The sequence below is a fragment of the Dipodomys merriami genome, unplaced genomic scaffold, assembly GCF_024711535.1.
Source record: "Dipodomys merriami isolate MVZ:Mamm:240054 unplaced genomic scaffold, mDipMer1.0.p SCAF_3, whole genome shotgun sequence".
NCBI lineage: Eukaryota > Metazoa > Chordata > Mammalia > Rodentia > Heteromyidae > Dipodomys > Dipodomys merriami.
This window is the reverse complement of record NW_027204492.1, coordinates 35,354,674-35,364,039: the sequence shown is the minus strand read 5'-3', so window position 1 is coordinate 35,364,039 and position 9,366 is coordinate 35,354,674. Positions and strand designations below refer to the sequence as shown.

General features: G+C 41.9%; 1 protein-coding gene across 6 annotated transcripts in view; it reads left to right on the top strand.

The window, feature by feature from the left end:
• Pak3 (p21 (RAC1) activated kinase 3) overlaps positions 1 to 9,366 on the top strand; it is a 270,788-nt gene that overhangs the window by 139,084 nt on the left and 122,338 nt on the right. For 4 of the 6 annotated variants that reach the window (XM_070039900.1, XM_070039895.1, XM_070039901.1 and 1 more), the window contains one exon: positions 4,984 to 5,132. The exons of the other annotated variants lie outside the window; for them this stretch is intronic. The gene's annotated coding sequence lies outside the window, so the exon portion shown is untranslated. The remainder of the gene's footprint in view (positions 1 to 4,983; positions 5,133 to 9,366) is intronic. 6 annotated transcript variants of the gene reach the window in all.

The following is a 9,366-nucleotide window of genomic DNA, read 5'->3' as shown; positions in this document are numbered from 1 at the left end:
ATGGCTACAAATGTCATACCCCTCCATTCCTATGCAAGATATACCCTGGGAAGACCCTGGGAGGTAGGCTGAATTGTCTGGTGGTCTATGTCCAGGGAGGATGCTACATGCCAAAGATCAAATCCTTCAAGCCTCTTGACACACAAGTGAGCCTTGTAACACAGGCACAAGCAAAGGACCCTCACATCTTATGAACATTCTGAATAGCTTACCATTCCCACCCATTGCAGAGAATTTGTTTGTTTGTTTTGGTCCAAGATGCAGGTGATGTATAGAGGAAGCATGTTTGCTGACATCCTGGAGAAGAGTGGATAGTGAGTGAATGTGAAAGGTGAAGGAAATAGAACTAATGCAGGGATGTTAGCTGCCTTTAGCCATTGCTAACATGAGGTCAAGCTAAGTGGGAGGGCAAAGAGGGTGATGGAAGTAAAAACTATCAGATCTAGAATCAGATTAGATGAGATAGGAAGGAGCTAGACCATCATGAGACATAAGAAAAGCCACATCTTATCCAGGAGCCCAAAGTCCTGATTTCCACAGAGAGATGGAAAGTTTGGATAGTTGAGAAGCTATGGCTCAACAGAAATGAGGGGATCATCTATTTAGGAAATCTGTAGCATTTCCATCTGCATCACTTTCTTCAGACACCAGTAGCTTTGGCCAAAGAAGGAGAAGAAAGTTAACAAGCAGCATCTTAACAACCAACTCTTTCCTCCTGGGTAAGCAGGGGACTGAAGTGCTAGGACCTGAAAGATGCATGAGTAATGGCCCAGACAGGACATTGACTTTTTTCATACATAGGTTACCTCCAGTCATGAAGTCCCCATTTGTTTTTTTTAAGTTCTCCTTCCCAATAACCCCTAGCTCCTTGTATACATTAGGCATGGCAGAAAACCTCTATCCTGGAAGGTGTGTGTGCAGCTGTCCAGGCAGCTGAAGTACAGTAACTAGCCTTCACACCTCCCAGGATGTAGGTGGTTCCCTCTGCAGGGCCAGGTGAACTCACCATCCAAAGCTGCACTACACAACTTCTTCAGCAGGGGGCAGGAAAGGGCATGAAGCAAAGCGCAGGAGTCAAGGCCTCCATTTCAGGTGTGAAGATGAGTCTTCCATCAAGAGCTATACATTCTAAAAAATGGTTTATGGGTGCCAGAGAACCAAATTAACCTCCAGGCAGTCTATTGCCATTCTCCCAGAAATGCGTCACTTCTTACTGGGCTCAGCCACATTAGAAGGCATTTGTGTTTACATATGTGGTAATTACTTGAGTCACTAATACACACACCCTAAACCAGGAGTGTAATTGGAAATGTTAATCAATGCAATAGATCCGTGTCTGATTTGCACATTTGGTCAATTATCTGCAGATTGAGGGCAAACTATGCTGCACCCAGGGGATGCAATGATGGCGGGAGTCGGGGGGAAGTGCCCAGCTACAGCTGAGTCTGGGAATGGGAACCAAAATGGTGGGAAGTGGACCTGGAAGATTTAGGAGAAATTAACAATTTACTGATCGAAGTTATTCCAAAGGCATGGTCTAAGAGAGACCCTGCCCTGAAATGGAACAGGATGACCCTGAGCCTACATAGTTAAAGGGGAAGTCAAGGTTTTTCTGTCAGGTGGGAGAATGGTGGATTTAGAGAAGGGAGATTTTTAGGAGCTATAGAACCACAAGCTGTGAGTGGAATGACCTTGGGAATCAGAAATCAAATGTTCTGATCTCAGTGTGTATATGCTCTCTTGGTACCTCACTTTCCTTGCCTTTGAAAAGATGGAGTTAGACTAGGTGTTCTCTGAGATGCTGGTGACATTTAAAGTGAAGATAGCCAAAGACCTCTTGTATTCTTCCTTTTGGGGAAAACAATACAAAATACAACTACTACAAGCATTCCATTTCTTGTAGCCTTAATTTTATTTAATGTAAATGCAGAGAAAAGAGAATCACAAGCTGAGAATCTCCTAGAGCCCCTAATTCCAAAACCCCAAAATATTATATAGCAATTTTATAGACAGATCCCAGGTGGGGTTAATGGGAGTATCAATATTCACTAACGGCTCTTACTCCATAACTCAGTCACAAAACAGGAAGGGCTTGGGATGAAGGTAAAGAAAAGGCCTGTTTTTTTCATGTATATTTTCTTCTTTAGTGTTTTTCTCCCCTAGCTCCCTAGAGCCCCATGGACTGTTTAGAATATTGCACCCGACACACCATCCCTAATAGCACAACAGTGCCCTCTAGTGACCACAATGAAGACACCTTTGACAAGCTCCCCTTTGCCATCCCATGAGCCACCTATGCTGTAGCCTCATGAAGCTATTACTGTCTAGCCATCCTGAAAAGGAAATATAGGCAATTATCACTTCCTTCCAAGTCCTCCTCAAATATGCCTGGGTTTAAAGAGGTGACCATTGGTCCCCTTACGCACTCCAGGCCTGCTCTTTCTTTTTGGGGGCCTGAAAAAGGTTGCCAAACATATTTCCCAGAAATCTTCAGTGTTGAGCAAATTACTTGTTATAGGAGAGTTCTTTGGTAGGGATACAAGTAGTTGCCCATAGCTTCCCTCAACTTCCATCCCCAAGGTTGCAGCCAGAGCCTCCCTGGAGGAATTCTGGTAGGAAACTGAAATGCAGCAGTTGGGAAGAGGGAAGGGGAGTTCTTATGTACAAGATGTGTACAATGATGCTTGTCACAGTGTCCTATAGGAGGCTGAGATGCAGATGCATGGAAAGGTAGTGTAGCTGCACACTATCATATAGATACACAACACTCAACACACTTCAAATATAAAATATATACAATTAGACACAATACAAATTAGACATGTAGCAAATACACATACATGATATTAAGCCCACATGCAATGCAATAGACACACATAGTTCATATATAATAGCATACAGTCATGATACATATACACAACATGATACAAGCACAACACTGAACATATACCCAATTTGACTAAATATATATACACTATGGTATAGAAAAGACTGCAAACACATCTGCATACATACAACGTGATGTAGGGACAGCATAGCTATACGTGACTCCGTATGTATGCATACAGCTCCCCCCCCAACATCCACCTCAACACAGAAAAGCCCTACCAGGCAAAGGGAAGTGTGGTAACTAGGAACACTTTCCTGCCAGGTGCTTTATATTGGCTCAAGCTGCTCAATAGGTGGATTCAAGCCAAGATTCTATAGATTTACTGCCTGGTATAGGAAATGGAGCAGCTCAAGGGAGATGAAAGTAGGTTTAAGGGAAATTCTAGTCTTGCTCAGAAACATGGGAATTCCTGGTTGGTATAGGCAGGTGCATCTACCCTCCCGTCAAACTCCTCTACCATTGTTCCCTACACCTTTATGTGGATGATGCCTCCTGAACAAGCCCTAGGGATGGCCAGAGGGCTTCTTGTTTCTTTGAGATGCTGAGAGTGGGGCCTTGCTCCTGCTAGGCAAATGTTCTATCACAGAAGTCTACTCTCAGCCCAAGGCATAGGTCTGTTTGAGACCATTCCTGAGCCTTCCTCAAGCTGTCCTCTCTCTGGAATTTTGTCAGCCCTACCATTCCCCCCACACACACACACACATTGCAGGGTGAGCTCATGCAGAGGGAGGGGGAGGTACACCACTCAATGATGCAGTGGAAGGGATTTGGAAAGGCTGTTTGGAGTGTGTGTGAGCCTGTGGGAAGTACACAGGGAATGGCAAGGATGCTAGGGGACAGATATGCTATGGAGCTTCTCTAAGAGCAAGAGGCAGACTCAGAATATGATGTAGTGTTTTTACTTAAGAAGGAGAACTGAGATCACAGTGCCTTTCTTGCTTCCCTAACACTTCAGTTTTGCTGTTTGTATCCTTAGCTATTTGTATCCACTCATTCATTGCATTAGATTAGCACTTTGTGTATTCTTGTATCATCTAATAAAATGGGCATTAGCCTGGATTTTGATCTATTGGAAATTAGTATGTAGTTCCTGCTTTTCGCTGAGCATGAACACCATTGAGGAGATCAAAATGGGATAGGGGCTGCAAACTTGGAGTCCTAGAAAGGGAACATAGGTCCCTTCCCTTGAAAGGCTCAAATTATTGTGGGAAAAGGCAGAAAGTTGAGAGATTAAGAGAGCTTGTCTCTGGCAGGAGATGTAGCTCAGCAGTAGAGCATTTAGCATGCATCAGGCCTTGGGTTCAATTCCCAGCACTAAATGTGTGTGTGTATGTGTGTCTGTGTTTTTGAGAGAGAGAGAGAGAGAGAGAGAGAGAGAGAGAGAGAGAGAGAGAGAGAGAGAGAGAGAGAGAGAGAGAGAGAGAGTCAGACAGACTAAGGGAAAGCCTTCTCTTAGCAGCTGAAAGATGATGGAGAACAAAGATTGTGATTCCAGGGGACAAACTTCCTCTCCTAACTGCATTGAAAGAGATTAGTGACAAGAAAAGTGGATATGGAGGGGGGAAACCTGGAACTGAGGGATGAAAGGAAATGAATGAAAATGTCAGAGCATCAGTAGTTCAGATATTCTCATAGCCTCCTGGCTATCATCTCTGTTTGCTATTCTGTGCTGAATTTTGTCACCTCCTATAATTATGTAAATGTATCCATCATTATGCAAATCAGTTAACTCTTTCACATCTATCTTATTTAATTTAGCCCTTCTAGTGTTTACCCAAGGTGACTAAGATGAGTCTTTTGCACTTGATGGCAAATAGGCCCAGAGTGACAAAGGGCAGAGGTGACAAATAGCAGTTCTCAACTGGTAAATCTGATCTCCTAACTCTCAGGTTCCAATACCTTTTTACCTACCTCTATGATTCTCTAGCCTTCTTACGAGCTTTTTCAAAATCCATTTGTGTGAGTATGCATGCACACATATGTGTATATACCTGCTTGGATGCGCATGATAAACATGTCTGGGGAATTGGATGAAGGAGTAGTAGCAGGTGAAGAAAAAGGTTCCCTCTCCCCTTCAATGCTTTTCTTGGCAGGTTCCCCCCCAAGAAAGAACCACGGAATCCTTGCATCTTGTGGCAGCTGGTGTGGGCAGCACTGAATCTGTTGGAGCTGAAGCCAGCCTGGCCCCTTGTCATGGGCAGCATCCACCTGTGTTGAGGTCCTGCAGTGGTGGCAGTGTGAGGTGAGTAGTGAATCTCACGGTAGGGAGTTAGGGATTTCAAAATTCAGATAAATGCTGTCTTGCTATCTGGGCTCCCAATATCCACCACTCTGTATAGGCCTCCACTGCTAGGCCTCAAATATATGACCCCAACTGTCTGGGTGAGTTTGGCCTAGAATGGCTGCCCTTGGTCTCTCACTTCCCCCATCTCAAATATGAGAATGACAGCATTGACCTACATTTTGAGATGAGGAGAAACCACATAACAATCATTGCCAAGTCTTTTGCAAATGTCAAGCATTATCTAAGAGCTTTTCCGTGCAACAGAGAGAATGTTTCCCACCACGCTGTATTTCTTTCCCTCCTCCTCTCCTGACGTTTAAATGGCATTCCAGCCACATGTCACAAACCTTCCAATCAGTTCATATAATTTCTACTGCTCTATAACCTTAATTTACCTTCCTGTTCAAAGTGTACTTCTGCCTCATCTTCCCCTGCTTCTGGGCCTGGCAGGCTTAGTTTAAACCTTCCTCAGTCTTCTCTTTGTCTTCCTATTCCACCAGATGGTAAAGGCACATTTCCTCCTCTAGTCCAACAACACAAATCTAGTATGCCAGGCAATTCTTGCTTTTCTCCTGCCTTCAATAATTCTTAACTGGTTTCTGGGGTATCATCTAGGCAGGTTAACTAGACTGTAAGCTCTTCAGTGGCAGGATCCACCTCTTACAGGTCTTAGTCTCTCATACAAGTGTCTGATAATTCCCTAGATGAAGTGCAAATTAAGGTTCTCTTCCTTTGCATTTTTTCAGGCTTCTTCAGCTGCTATCTAATAGGCTACCAGTCTCTTTTGTTCTCAGAAAGTCATTGTAGCTTTCCCTGTTGACTTTTCCATTTGGCCTTCTATAATTTTGAGTCCAACTACCTGTTTGTAGCCTGCTGTCCCTCTGTCTATTTGGTCCTCAGTCTACCTTTTTGTTAGCTACTCCAACATCTTTTGTGTTGTCCCAGTCAAAAACAGCAAACTGAAAAATAATCCAGCAAGAAAAACAAGGAATATGCAGTCCAGTTCTCTTTTGTGCTGAGCATACACTGGGCTGATCAGAGGAGGGAAAAGCTGCAGCTCAGCAGCAGGTGTTTCTCTGATGCCTTCTCATGAAAGGGAAGCCCCAGAGTTTCAGCCATGGAATTGAAGGTATGAAATTACAACCTTGCTGATACTGATGCATTCAGCTTTCTAGAGATGTTCTGGTAGGGGATCCTCTATAGACCTTGACTGACAAAAGGTAATTGGGACTGTCTAAATTAAGAAGCAAGCCTTAAGATGTCTTCTGGGTGTTCTATGACAAATACAATTTTTATTTATTGTCTACTGTTGCCAGCTCAGTGCTATGCACTGTAGTTGCATGACATCATTTGCTCCAACAGTTACTCTGCAAGGTAGGTATTTTCTCTAATAAGTATTGCTTGTGGTTCTGATTCTACAAAGGATACTGGCTCTGGTTAGGTATTGTTAACACTGCTGAGGTGGGGTTGGGAGGAGCAAAGAAACTGGCCTGTAACTACACATGCACAATGTCTTTGGGGGTGGAAGATACTTCCCTGTAGACTTTATCAGCCTTACAAGTGATTGTGGCCCTACTGTTCAATGTTCTCTCTCACAAACACACACTGTACATATGATCACAAGCATAGTCATTGCAAAAGTCAATTCCTGTATCAACATCCAGTTTATAACTGATACCATACATGACATTACTGATATACACATCCACAAGTCACCTTGCCACATTTTCAATTACAACAATACACTTTCCTACATTGACCCAGATGCAGTCATATACTTTCCTGTAAACTACCCTATACTCACATGGATATGCTGGTGTGAAAACATACTGAAGTACTGACCTACCCTCCCTCTAAAATTGTTACTCTGATCCACATATATTCCCACAGATTGAAATGTACAGAATCTATGCTCTCATGTTGACAGTCATCCATACCTACACATGCTCCCGCTGTCACTGCTGCAGTTGTATACTTTCTTGAAAATGTATACATTGTGACATACTCCATTGCAGTAATATTTCATAATCACAGTCATCATGCATTCTTTTCATATTTGCTATTAGTGCTTTCCTTACCCATGTAAAAGATTTTTGGATGACTACTCACCAAAGGAAACCAGAGTACCAGTGAGGAAGAGAGCATTCCAGAGCAGATAGGAACAGAATTCATGTCTAGGATTAGAAAGACAAATCCAAAATCTACGGGTCAAGTTTTCCTTCCTTTCCCTATAGTTTCTTTATTCTGTCTTAACAAAAGAAGAGTTTAGATGATGAATTTATTTTCTTTTTTAAAAATTTTATTTATTGTAAAGATGCTGTATGGAGAGGTTACAGTTACATGAGTAAGATAATGACTACCTCTCTTGTCAGGCATTGTTACCCCCTCCTGTGTTGTTCTCCCACTATCCCTTCGCTTCCTCACCTCCCACACTCCTCCCCACATGAAAGTTGTAAAGTTCATTTCCAATATTCTGTCTTGTGGGTATCATTGTTGCAATGGGTCATCCTGTGTCCCTGTTTCAGCATTTTGTCATTCCCCTTCCCCTCCCCAAATTAGGAAAATGTATAAACAAGATGCAGGGTACCAAAATCAAGTATAATGAGAACAGGGGATACACCATAGGGGGAATAACATACAAAAGAAACAAAAAAAATCACATAGTACATTAAAAACAACAACAAAGAAAGACCTCTTGTGTCCATATCTTCGGTTTCATTTCTCTTAGCATTCTTATATGGTATTATATACATAGATTTTGACCTTTTCTGCTCATCTAATAAAATTATCCTAGACGTAAACTAATCATTGCAAATGAGGGAAAACATGAGACCTATATTTCTTTGAGTCTGGCTTATGTCATTTAATATGATTTTTTTCCATGTCTTTGCGTTTCCTAACAAATGAGGCAGTGTCATTCTTTCTGATGGAGGCATAGAATTCATTGATAGATAGATAGATAGATAGATAGATAGATAGATAGATAGATAGATAGATAGATAGATCACATTTTCTTGATCCATTCATCTACTGAAGGGCATCTGGTTGGTTCCATATCCTAGCTATGGTGAATAATGCTGCCATAAACATACTTGTGCTGGTAGGTTTAATATGGCCTTGTTTATGATCCTTTGGGCATATGCCCAGAAGTGGGATTGCTGGGTCATATGGGAGTGCTATGTGTAGTCTTCTGAGGAACCTCCATACTTCTTTTTTTTCTTTCCTTTTTTTAATTGTGAAAATACCATACAGAAGGATTACAATTACATGGACAAGGTAATGACTACATTTCTTATCAAGCATTGTTGCCTCTTCCTTTTTCCCCTTCTCTTCCCTTCCCATCTCCCACCCCCATACCCCATTCCCCCACCTCTCCCCCCAGCCAAAGTTGTAAAGTTCGTTTTTCGATATAACGACTTGTACATCTCATTGTTGCAATGGGTCCACCTGTATCCCTATTTAAATGATTTGTTTTTTCCCTTCCCCTCCACAAATTATACCAACATCAAATACAATGAAATCAGGGGTTATACCGTGGGGGAGGGACATATAAAGCAACAAAGAAATCATCTTATAAATGTGTTAGAAACAATCGCAAGAAAGAAAAAAAATTTGAATACTTATCTTGGGGTTAATTTCACCTAACATAGAATTATCTAACCGTTTCTGCTTATCTCAGACATATACTAGTTATTGCAAATAAGGGAAACCATGGGACCTATGTTTTTTGAGCCTGGCTTACTTCACTTAATATAATTTTTTTCCAAGTCTTTCCATTTACAAACAAATGGGCAATGTCATTCTTTCTGATGGGGGCATAGAATTCCATTGTGTATATATACCACATTTTCTTTATCCATTCATCTACTGAGGGGGCATCTGTGTTGGTTCCATATCTTAGCTATGGTAAATATTGCTGCAATAAACATAGTTGTGCTGGTAGCTTTAGTGTGGTTTTGTTTGTGATCATTTGGATAAATGCCCAAATGTGGGATTGCTGGGTCATAGGGGAGCTCTATGTGGAGTCTTTTGAGGAACCTCCATACTTCTTTCCAGAGTGGTTGAACAAGTTTACACTCCCACCAACAATATAATAAGCTTCCCTTTTGGCAACATCCCCTCCAGCATCTGTTATTAGATTTCTTGATTATAGCCATTCTAAGTGGGGTGAGATGGAATCTCAATGTTGTTT